General features: G+C 46.5%; 1 pseudogene; it reads left to right on the top strand.

Moving 5' to 3' along the window:
- Positions 1-12,135, top strand: part of LOC123039365 (coniferyl alcohol acyltransferase-like) — a 30,829-nt pseudogene extending 18,694 nt beyond the window's left edge.
- Positions 12,136-12,535: the final 400 nt, after the last annotated feature.

Here is a 12,535-nt window from a genome sequence, read left to right as displayed (position 1 = left end):
TGCGAGGGCAGGAGGAGGAGCTACGGGGACCGGCCATGTTGGGATGGTATTTTTAGGCGCGCTCTGATGATTCTTTGCTTGGGGAGGATGGTGTGGATTAGATCTGAAGATCTTCGTCCCTTTAAATAGATGGTTTACCTAAGTGGTTAGGGTGGCAAGTGTAAAAATGCCCCTACTCCTCACATTCGCTTGACACGTGGAAGCTGGAAATTATTGAAGTACAGAAGCCGAGGAAGCGTAACATTAAATGAGGAGCCGAGTACTGCTCTTTACAACAGGTACTTTGGAAAAATTCGGAGGAGGAACCCACCTTGCAATGCCGAAGACAATCTGTGCGCCAGATTCATTGACATTGAAGCCTGGTTCGGGGGCTACTGAGGGAGTCCTGGATTAAGGGGTCCTCGGACAGCCGGACTGTTGGACTATGAAGATACAAGATAGAAGACTTCGTCCCATGTCCGGATGGGACTCTCCTTTGCGTGGAAGGCAAGCTTGGCGATTCAGATATGTAGATTCCCTTCTCTGTAACCGACCTGATGTAACCCTAACCCCCTCCGGTGTCTATATAAACCGGAGGGTTTAGTCCGTAGGACCACAACAATCATAATCATAGGCTAGCTTCTAGGGTTAGCCTCATCGATCTCGAGGTAGATCAACTCTTGTAATACTCATATCATCAAGATCAATCTAGCAGGAAGTAGGGTATTACCTCCATAGAGAGGGCCTGAACCTGGGTAAACATCGTGTCCCCCGCCTCCTGTTGCCATTAGCCTTAGACGCACAGTTCGGGACCCCCTATCCGAGATCCGCCAGTTTTGACACTGACATCACCTGCGGACAACACCACGTCGGAGCCGGATGAACTGGCAGGGATTTCTCCCGCACCCCAAACACCACTACCCGCCGATCCGGAACCAACCATCCAACTTGCCACCCGCTAGCATACGTCACCACGGTCTTGAAGTCATCCATGCCGCCACACTGAGATCGCCATCACGAGGCCTAAAGGATGGAGAGAGGGACACCAGGAAACGGGAGGGCAGCATCGGAGCCGAGACGGAGAGAACCACCTCCCCCACCGTTGTGTGGGATGGATGTGCTTCCTGCACCGTCGCGGTGGCCAGCCATACGCAGCAGCAGGGGCACACCAGGCCACCCGGGCCCGGCCGGGCCCATCTTGAGCCCGCAAAGCTGTTGCCACCCCGCTGCAGCCAGCCGCCAACTACGCCGCCGCCACCCGGCTTTCCTATGCCCCATCCCCGCCTCCAGGGAGCTCCGCCACCGAAGAAGAAGCCGTCAGCCCACCCCAGCCCAGATGGGGCCCAAGATGGCCCATATCTTGCCGAGCGGGCGCCAACACCCCTCAGCGAAGATCCCCCGCCAATGATGGCGTTGCCGCGCAATCAACCCCCCGACATAGGTGCCAGGTCAACCCTTCGCCGCACCAAACCACTGTGTCCTGGGGACACCGCCCAGCGTCGCTCCGCCCCACTTAGGAACAACACCGAGAAGGGGTGACCTGGCGCCAACAACGAGGGTGTCGCCGCGCAATCAACCTGCCGGGCGCCAGGTCACCCCTTCGCTGCGCTGAACCACTGTGGCCTGGGGACACTGCCCAATGTCGCTCCACCCCGCGTAGGAATGACACCAGAAGGGGAAAAGCAGCGCGCCGCTACCCGGGCCGAGCCCGACGAGGCATACCAGCGACGACGGGAGGAGAGAGAGTGGGGTGTTGGTTGGGGAACAAGGCGGGGGAGCGTGGCCGGCCGCCCGTGGGGGACGGCGCGGTCGCGAGAGCTGTGAGGGTTTCAGTCAGGGTCTCTCGTGTCCGTCCAACCAATTTGCAAGGGCGTTCCTAAAGCTTCAACACCTTCTCCGGCTCGGATCTAAGTTCTCGGTGGAAATGGATGGAAGATCCAATTTTGGTTTGACATATGATGTATGGATAAACCTTTTTGCCATAGCTACCCTCACTTATTTGTGATCTCTAGAGCTCTAGAAGTTATGGTGGCAGACTATTGGCAAGCGAATGGTTGGGCACCTAATTTTAGGAGAACTCTTGGCCTGAGGAAGTGGCTAATTAGGGGTCTATGCCGGCTTCTAGAATCAATTTAGTTGACTAATAGGGAGGACTTGGTGTTATGGAGATTGGAGCCATCTGGCATGTTCTCAATCGGATCATTATACCATGAAATATTTAGATCGGGTCCGAAATTTGAGGTGATCGGCATATGTAAGACCAAAATCCCATCGAAGATCAAAATTTTCCTTTGGCAGGTGGCTAGGAATTATGAGTGATGACCAAGTTCAGAATAGGAAATGAATTGGGATGGTAATGGTATGAGTGGTGGTTTGGCTTTCTATTGGCATGAATCTTATGATATTCAGATATTGGATAAGAAGGATTGGTACATTGATGCTCTAGGCCGAGTCCATCAGGATGCTTTACAATGGAGAATAACATGTGTTTATGGTGAACCTCAAGTGGAGAACAGACCACTCATATGGTCAACGCTTCAGAACTTGAAGAATGTCAGTGACTTGCCATGGTTAGTTGTCGGTGATTTTAATGAGGCTATGTGGAACTTTGAGCACATGTCTATCACGCCAAGGCCCGAAGCCCAGATGATGGCCTTCTGGGACACACTGGAGGTCTTCGGCCTGGTTGATCTAGGCTTTGTTGGGGTACGATTCACATACGACAATAAGCAAAGTGGAACAAGTAATGTCAAAGTTCGCGTGGACAGAGCGGCGGGATCAAATGCATGGAGGAACATGTTCGCATACTCGTCTGTTACTCACATTCCATCTCCTTGCTTGGATCACATTGCCATACTATTGAAGGGATCCGGTGATCCTAGTCTGGCAGGGAAGAGTAACATAAGATATGAGCTATTTTGGGAGAGGATGCTATGTTGCGAGAAGTAATCAAAGAAGCATGGTCGGCTGTAGGTGGCGTCCAGAATATGGCGCAACTACGGGATTCTCTGTCCAAAATTTTGAAATCCCTTGGGGTATGGAGCATGGGAATATTAGGAGAGAGCTAGCAAAATCCTGGAATCAACTAGGAGAGTTGATGCACATGAATGCAGATAGGGTGGAAATCAGGCCGATAACTGAGAAGATGAATGAACTCCTATACTAGGAGGAAATGTTATGGCTTCAACGATCGAGAATAACTTGGTTGAAGGAAGGTGAAAGAAACACCAAGTACTTTTAGAGCAAGGCGGTTTGGAGGGCTAGGAAAAATAAAATTCAGGAGCTCCTTGATAGCATTGGGGTGGTGCATACGGATAGCACAGTGATGGGGAAGATGGCAAATGAATATTTTCAAGAGATTCTTAAGGCTGATCCCTCTCTGAACTCATTGCCAATACCGGACCATGTGGAGGCAAATGTGATAGATGAAGATAATGTCAGGTTGATCGCATCCTTATCTGACAAGGAGCTTTCAGATGCTCTTTTCCAAATTGTCCCTCTGAAGGCTCCGGGCCCGAATGGCTTTCCGGCTTGGTTTTTTCAGTGTAATTGGAGTACACTTAAGGATGATGTTCTTGCCGCGGCTAAGGATTTCTTTAGGATGAGAATTATGCCAGAAGGGGTAAATTCCACCTCTATTGTACTTATTCCTAAAATTTCTAACCCTACTAAGTTGTCTGACTACAGGCCCATCGGTTTCTGTAATGTTGTTTATAAGGTTATTTCCAAATGTTTGGTCAACCGCTTGAGGCCTCTGTTGGATAACATAATATCTCTAGAGCAAAGTGCTTTTATTCCAGGAAGGATGATTACTGATAATGCTCTGGTAGCGTTTGAGTGTATTCACTATATCAAGCAAGAAAAGGATCCTACAAAAAGTTCCCATGCATATAAACTTGATCTGTCAAAGGCGTATGATCCAGTGGATTGGGTGTTCTTGAGGCGGGTGATGCAAAAGTTGGGTTTCTCTCATCAATGGATCAATTGGGTAATGACGTGTGTCACTTCATTGTGATATTATGTCAAATTCAATGAAACCCTCTTAGATTCATTTGCACCCACGCGCGGTCTTCGGCAAGGCAACCCACTCTCACCACTTCTATTCCTGTTTGTGGCGGATGGGTTGTCTACCATTCTGAAAAACAAGGTGGCTACGGGTGAAAACACACCGGTGAAAATCTGCAGGAGAGCTCTGGGTATACCTCACCTTTTATTTGCTGATGATACGTTGCTGTTCTTTGAAGCTTCACGAGACCAACCGGAGTGTGTAAAAGCAGCAATAGAGGAGTATGGGGCTGCCATAGGATAGAAGTTAAATTATGATAAATGTTCTCTGTTCTTTAGGAGTGCTTGACCTCCGGTGAATCAGGCGCAGGTCCAGTAAGCCCTGAATGTCACAAACACTATGTTTAAGGATTAGTATCTTGGTCTCCCGACCCCGAATGTACGTATGTCTAAAGGAAGGTTTCAAAACCTCCAAACAAAACTGACAAAACGTCTTATGCAGTGGGGGACGGCCTGCTAGCTTAGCCAGGCCATGAGGTGCTAATCAAATCGGTGGCCCAATCTTTGCCAACTTATATCATGGGTGTTTTCAAACTACCATACTCGATGTGCGATGACCTCACGAGAATGGTGGGGAATTTTTACTGGGGTTCCAAGGAGGGCAAACACAAAGTGCATTGGAAAGGTTGGGACTATCTTCTTTAGCAAAACGATAGAGGATGCATTGGTTTTCGGGATTTCCATTTGTTCAATCAAGCGTTGCTAGCCCGCGAGGCATGGCGTCTGTTATCTAACCCGAACAGCTTATGTGCCCATGTTCTTAAGGCACAATATTATCCTTTTGGCAAGATAGAGGATACGGTCTTCACAGGTAACACATTGTCCTCATGGCAAGCAATTAGCCATGGCCTGGATCTTTTGAAGAAAGGATTGATATGGAGAGTGGGCAATGGTCAGAGTATTAGAGTTTGGAGGGACAACTGGATACCACGGCCTTTCTCGTTTAAGCCGGTATCGTTGCAAGGCAGGTGCCATATCTGCTTTGTGTCAAATTTGCTTAATACAAATGGGTCTTGGAAAGTTGAGTTATTACAACAACACTTTTTGGAGGCTTATGTGATTGAATTTTGAAGATTCGGGCTTCACCAAGGTTACAGGAGGATGTAATTGCATGGGACCCTAGGAGACATGGAATTTTTACTGTCAAATTTGCATACCATTTCGCTTTTCAGGAAGTCTATGAGGCGAATACTGCTTCTTCCAGTACCTCGATCTCAGGAGGAAGGAGCTATTGGAGGTTCATTTGGAAGTGTGGAGTAACCCCGACGATCCGCAACTTTGCCTGGTGATTGGCGACTGATGCTCTTACAACTTGGAAAAATAAGCATAAGATAGGGCTTGAACATGTTAGCAGATGCCCGGTCTGTGGGATGGAGGTTGAGGAAAATTTTCACCCTTTTTTGATATGCCAATGGGGGTGTGATCTGTACCAGGAGATGGCTAAAGTATGGGAATTGCCGGCAATTGATTCCTTTGTGCCCAACGGGAAGGAATGGCTTCTTCATGCGCTGGATACCTTATGTGAGGTGGATCATTGTAAGTTGCTACTCATCTTTTGGAGAAGCTGGTACGTTCAGAATTAAATAATGCATCATAAACCAGCACCGGCTTTGGATGTTTCCGTGAGCTTTCTAAGAAGATATTTGGAAGAATTGATAGGGATCAAACAAAATTCGGGAATGGACCCGGTGAAAGGCGAGGGGTTCGTCTCTATTGATTATTTGTGTACCACAAATGTGCATCCTCAATGCACGGTCCCTGAATGTAGGTGGAAGCCGCCCGATGTTGGTCGGGTAAAATTGAACATGGATGGATCGTTTTGCACTGATGATTGATACATCTCCAACGTATCTATAATTTTTCATTTTTCCATTCTATTATATTATCCATCTTGGATGTTTTATATGCATTTCTATGCTATTTTATATGATTGTGGGGACTAACCTATTAACCTAGAGCCCAGTGCCAATTTGTGTTTTTTCCTTGTTTTTGAGTTTTATAGAAAAGGAATATCAAACAGGGTCCAAACGAGCTGAAAATTCCCAATGATTTTTTATGGACAAGAAGAAGCCCCCCGCTTTGGTTTTTCCCCTGAAGAGGAAAGTGTGATGCAGCAAAGTAGCGTAAGTATTTCCCTCATTTTTGAGAACCAAGGTATCAATCCCGTAGGAGGCTCCTCCCAAGTCCCACGCTCCTACACAAACAAACAAGAACCTCGCAACCAATGCGATAAAGGGGTTGTCAATCCCTTCACGGAAACTTGCGAAAGTGAGATCTGATAGAGATAATAAGATAAGATAAATATTTTTCGTATTTTTATGATGTAGATTGGAAAGTAAAAGATGCAAATAAAAGTAGACTGAAAACTTATATGATAAAAGATAGACCCAGGGTCCATAGGTTTCACTAGTGGCTTCTCTCAAGATAGCATAAGTATTATGGTGGGTGAACAAATTACTGTCGAGCAATTGATAGAAAAGTGCATAGTTATGAGAATATCTAGGCATGATCATGTATATAGGCATCATGTCCGCAACAAGTAGATCGAAACGATTCTGCATCTACTACTATTACTCCACACATCGACCGACTCCTGCCTGCATCTAGAGTATTAAGTTCATAAGAACAGAGTAACACATTAAGCAAGATGACATGATGTAGAGGGATAAATTCATGCAATATGATATAAACCCCACCTTTTTATCCTCGATGGAAACAATACAATACATGCCTTGCTGCCCCTACTGTCACTGGGAAAGGACACCACAAGATTGACCCAAAGCTAAGCACTTCTCCCATTGCAAGAAAGATCAATCTAGTAGGCCAAACCAAACTAATAATTCGAAGAGACTTGCAAAGATAACCAATCATACATAAAAGAATTCAGAGGAGATTCAAATATTTATCATAGATAAACTTGATCATAAACCCACAATTCACCGGATCTCGACAAACACACCGCAAAAAGGAGTTACATCGAATAGATCTCCAAGAAGAGGGAGGAGAACTTTGTATTGAGAACCAAAGAGAGAGAAGAAGCCATCTAGCTAATAACTACGGACCCGAAGGTCTGTGGTAAACTACTCACAACTCATCGGAGAGGCCTTGGTGGTGATGGAGAGGCCCTCCGTGGTCGATTCCCCCTCCGGTGGAGCGTCGGCGAAGGCTCCAAGATGGGATCTCATGGATACAGAAGGTTGCGGTAGTGGAAATAGTTTTTCGTGGTGCTCCTGGATGTTTTTGGGGTCCGTGGATATATATAGGAGGAAGAAGTAGGTCGGTGGACGCTTGAGGGGCCCACGAGGGTGGGGGGCGCGCCCACCCTTACTGGGCGCGCCAGGCACCCTCGTGGCCACCTCATTCGCTTCTTGATATCCACTCCAAGTCTCCTGGATTGCGTTTGTTCCAGAAAGATTGCTCCTGAAGGTTTCATTCCGTTTGGACTCCATTTGATATTTCTTTCCTTGGAAACACTGAAATAGGCAAAAAACAACAATTCTGGTTGGGCCTCCGGTTAGTAGGTTAGTCCCAAAATTGATATAAAAGTGTAGAGTAAAGCCCATAAACATCCAAAACAGGTAATATAATAGCATGGAACAATCAAAAGTTATATATATGTTGGAGACGTATCAAGCATCCCCAAGCTTAATTACTGCTCGTCCTCGAGTACGTAAATGATAAAAACAGAACTTTTGATGTGGAATGCTACCTAGCATAATTCTCAATGTAATTTTCTTTATTGTGGCATGATTGTTCAGATCCAAATGATTCAAGATAAAAGCTTATAAAACATAAAAGTAGTAATACTGAAAAATACGAACAAATAATCATGTCCTATCAAAATAGCATAGCCAAAGAAATCTTATCCCTACAAAATCATATAGTTAGGCCATGCTTCATCTTTATCACACAAAATACTCCCATCATGCACAACCCCGGTTTCAGCCAAGCAATTGGTTCATACTTTTTAACGCGCTTTAGCTTTTTCAACTCTTACGCAATACATGAGCGTAAGCCATGGACATAGCACTATATGTGGTATATGGTGGTGGTTGTGAGGACAAAAAGGGAGAAGTAGTCTCATATCAACTAGGCGTATCAACGGGCTATGGAGATGCCCATTAATAGATATCAATGCGAGTGAGTAGGGATTGCCATGCAACGGATGCACTAGAGCTATAAATATATGAAAGCTCGACAAAAGAAACTAAGTGGGTGTTCATCCAACTTGCTTGCTCACGAAGACCTAGGGCATTTTGAGGAAGCCCATCATTGGAATATACAAGCCAATTTCTATAATGAAAAATTCCCACAAGTGTATGAAAGTGACAACATAAGAGACTCTCTATCATGAAGATCATGGTGCTACTGTGAAGCACAAGTGTGGAAAAAGAGATAGTAGCATTGCCCTTCTCTCTTTTTCTCTCATTTTTTTGGTGGGCTTCTTTGGCCTCTTTTTTGTATGGGCTTCTTTGGCCTCTTTTATTTTTATAAAGTCCGAAGTCTCATCCCGACTTGTGGGGGAATCATAGTCTTCATCATCCTTTCCTCACTTGGGACAATGCTCTAATAATGAAGATCATCACACTTTTATTGATTTACTACTCAAGAATTACAACTCAATACTTAGAACAAAATATGACTCTATATGAATGCCTCCAGCCGTGTACCAGGATATGCAATGAATCAAGAGTGACATGTATGAAAAATTATGAAGGTGGCCTTGCCACAAATACGATGTCAACTACATGATCATGCAAAGAGCAATATGACAATGATGGAGCGTGTCATAATAAACGGAATGGTGGAAAGTTGCGTGGCAATATATCTCGGAATGGCTATGGAAATGCCATAATAGGTAGATATGGTGGCTGTTTTGAGGAAGGTAAATAATGGGTGCATGATACCGGCGAAGGTTGCGCGACATAATAGAGGCTGGCAAAGTGGAAGGGTAAGTGTGCGTATATCCATGGACTCACATTAGTCATAAAGAACTCATATACTTATTGCAAAAGTCTACTTGCCCTCGAAGCAAAGTACTACTACGCATGCTCCTAGGGGAAAGGTTGGTAGCAGTTAACCATCGCGCGATCCCGACCTCCACTCATAAGGAAAGCAATTAAAAGAGCATCCCATGCAACAAATTTGTCACACAACTTTTACCATACGTGCATGCTATGGGACTCGCCAACTTCAACACAAGTATTTCTCAATTTCATAATTACACAACTAGCATGACTCTAACATTACCACCTTTATACCTCAAAATAATTATCAAGCATCAAATTGATCATAGTTTTCAATGCACTTTCTATGATAGTTTTTTTATACCCAACTTGGATGCTCATCATTCTAGGACCAAATTTATAACCATATTAAATACCATGCTGTTCTAAAAGACTCTCAAAATAGTATAAGTGAAGCATGAGAGATCAAAAATTTCTTCAAAATAAAGCCACCACCGTGCTCTAGAAAATACAAGTGAAGCACATAGAGCAAAACTATCTAGCTCAAAAGATATAAGTGAAGCACATAGAGTATTCTAATAAATTCTAAATCATGTGGGTCTCTCCCAAAAGGTGTGTACAACAAGGATGATTGTGGTGAACTAAAAACCACAGACTCATATCATACAAGACGCTCCAAGCAAAACACATATCATGTGTTAAATAAAAATATAGCTCCAAGTAAAGTTACCGATAGACAAAGACGAAAGAGGGGATGCCTTCCGGGGCATTGTCAGTGTCAAAACTGGCGGATCTCGGGTAGGGGGTCCCAAACTATGCGTCTAAGGCTAATGGTAACAGGAGGCGGGGGATACGATTATTTACCCAGGTTTAGGCCCTCTCTATGGAGGTAATACCCTACTTCCTGCTTGATTGATCTTGATGATATGAGTATTACAGGAGTTGATCTACCATGAGATCGATGAGGCTAACCCTAGAAGCTAGCCTATGATTATGATTGTTCTTGTCCTATAGACTAAACCCTCCGGTTTATATAGACATTGGAGGGGGCTAGGGTTACACAGAGTCAGTTACAGAGAAGGAAATCTACATATCCAAATCACCAAGCTTGCCTTCCACGCAAAGGAGAGTCCCATCCGGACACAGGACGGAGTCTTCTATCTTGTATCTTCATAGTCCAACAGTCCGGCCAAAGTATATAGTCCGGCTGTCCGAGGACCCCTTAATCCAGGACTCCCTCAGTAGCCCCTGAAGCAGGCTTCAATGACGATTGAGTCCAGCGCGTAGATTGTCTTCAGCATTGCAAGGCGGGTTCCTTCTCCAAATACTTCCAAGTAGATCTTGAACACAAGAATCGTGTCCGGCTCCGCAAAAACAAATTCCACATACCAACCATAGAGAGTATAATATTTCACGGATCTAATCTGCTGACAGTTTATTCGTAGCGTGATATTACACTACAGCCCAGTTACTATTCGAACCGTTTTATCAGCCTGCCACAAGGACGCGGTTTCATTGGCATGTCTTGTCGAAGCAGAGATCGTGTCCCCTTATCATGGGATTCTCATCAATACGGGTGTGGGTACCCCAACCAAGCCATTAACACGGCGCTTGGGGAACAAGCGAGTCTTAGGGAATGTGGGGAGGCACATGATTTGCCTTCTTTATAAAGGGATAAGGATTCCTCTCTTTCACCCACGCCTTCTCCTTCCTCTGCTTATCCTTCCTCTCGAGCTCTAACGCGCAAGCATTCGCCTTCTCTGCTCACTAAAGCATTCCGAAAATGTCTGGATCCGGAGCTGGAGGCAAGTGGATGGCCTCCACTGTCCAGGAGAAGGATATCAAGAAACTTCGGGAGGCTGGGTATATTGCCAAGAAGACCGCGCATCGTCCTCCGATGGTGGGACAGATCGTCCCTACCCCGGAACCCCACGAGAGGGTCGTGTTCCTCCCTCACTTTGTCCGTTGGTTGGGGTTTCCCCTCCACCCATTTGTTCGTGGCATCATGTATTATTATGGGATCGATTTCCATGATTTATCCCCTAATTCTTTCCTCAACATCTTGACGTTCATCATCGTGTGCGAGGCCTTCCTTTGCATCTCTCCACAATTCAGGTTATGGCTAAAGATTTTCAACGTGAAGCCCAAGGTGGTGGGCGGAGAGCACGCCGAGTGCGGAGGAGCCATGGTGAGCAAGATGCCCAACGTCACATGGCGATCAAGTACATTTAATGATTCCGTCAAAGGGTGGCAGCAACAATGGTTCTACGTCACCGAGCCACGCGGAGCCAAATGGCCACAGCTCCCGGATTTCGATCTAGAGCCCCGTTGCGGCTTACGTCCTGGCCCAAGAAGGCCTAGACTGGTCTTCGCCAGACGAACTGGCAGTGCTCCAGGCGCGTGTCAAGAGCATGGGAGATAAGAACATCAAACTTGTCAACGTAGTCCAAGTGATGTTGGTTCACCGGATTCTCCCGTGCCAACGCAGGGCTTGCAATTTATGGGAATTCGATCCAGCTGAGCACCAGACCCTGACGGAGCTCTTCGGCTCGACGCACGAAGATATCTGGAAGGTGCTCTTCAAGTCTGGCAAATCGTGGTCGTACTGGGCCGAGGACTGTGGGTACAAGCCGTCCCATCCCGCAAGTTCGGTAAGTCTTCAGATATTTAACCGAACGTACACTTTAGCCGCGTATTTTAAAGAAATGCTTAACATATTCTCTGACAATTTTCCCAGGGCTGGAAGAAGAAGGCGGAGCGGATCTACTGTCTGGCCCCGCTGCCAGAAGAGCAAGCCGGCCCACTCTTAACGAAGATGCTGGCCCTGGCGCCTTATAAGGCGCCTAAGAAGAAAGCCGAAGAGACCAGGGGCGGCCTTCGTCGCAGGGGTGTCTCAAATAAAATGTCCGAAGACTCAGAGGCCCGCTCTTCATCTGAAGAGGACGAGGAAAAGGAGGAAATCCAATCCCCCCCAGCGAAGGGGAGAAAGAAAAGGACGTCCTCCAAACACTTGGAGGCCAATTCATCTAAGAGGGGGAAAACCTCCTCCGTAGACGATTCCACCACCACCACCGACAACAGCCTGGAGTGGAATCCCAGGGTCCAGCCCCTGGTTAAATCGTGAGTACACAGAATCTGAATACATTAACATATCCGAATTCATTATAGCACAATGTTGATTGTGTTGAGCCACTCATATTGTAGCCCGACTAAGTCCTGTGCCGAGTAGTCCTCGTCGGAGGATTCACTAGGTTCGGACGCGATGGACAGCGGAACTCCCCCGATGTCCACCTCCCCCAAACATGCAGATGACGCCGAAGTGTCGTTCCTAATGGGCCCAAGCCAAGGAGGGGCCGGGAAGACCGCTCGAGTGGTGCCAGTGGGCCAAATCCCGGCGGCCGGCCACACAAGAGAGGGGACCGCCGCGGGTACTGTCGGCGGGGGTCAGCTCGAATTCGACTCCGATCAGGACACGGTGCCGGAGACCGTCAAGGCTCCAGAATCAGGCAGGAAACCTTCCTTGA

The sequence above is a fragment of the Triticum aestivum genome, chromosome 2B (genome assembly GCF_018294505.1).
Source record: "Triticum aestivum cultivar Chinese Spring chromosome 2B, IWGSC CS RefSeq v2.1, whole genome shotgun sequence".
In the NCBI taxonomy this organism is placed as follows: Eukaryota; Viridiplantae; Streptophyta; class Magnoliopsida; order Poales; family Poaceae; genus Triticum; species Triticum aestivum.
This window is presented reverse-complemented; position numbering and strand designations above follow the sequence as displayed.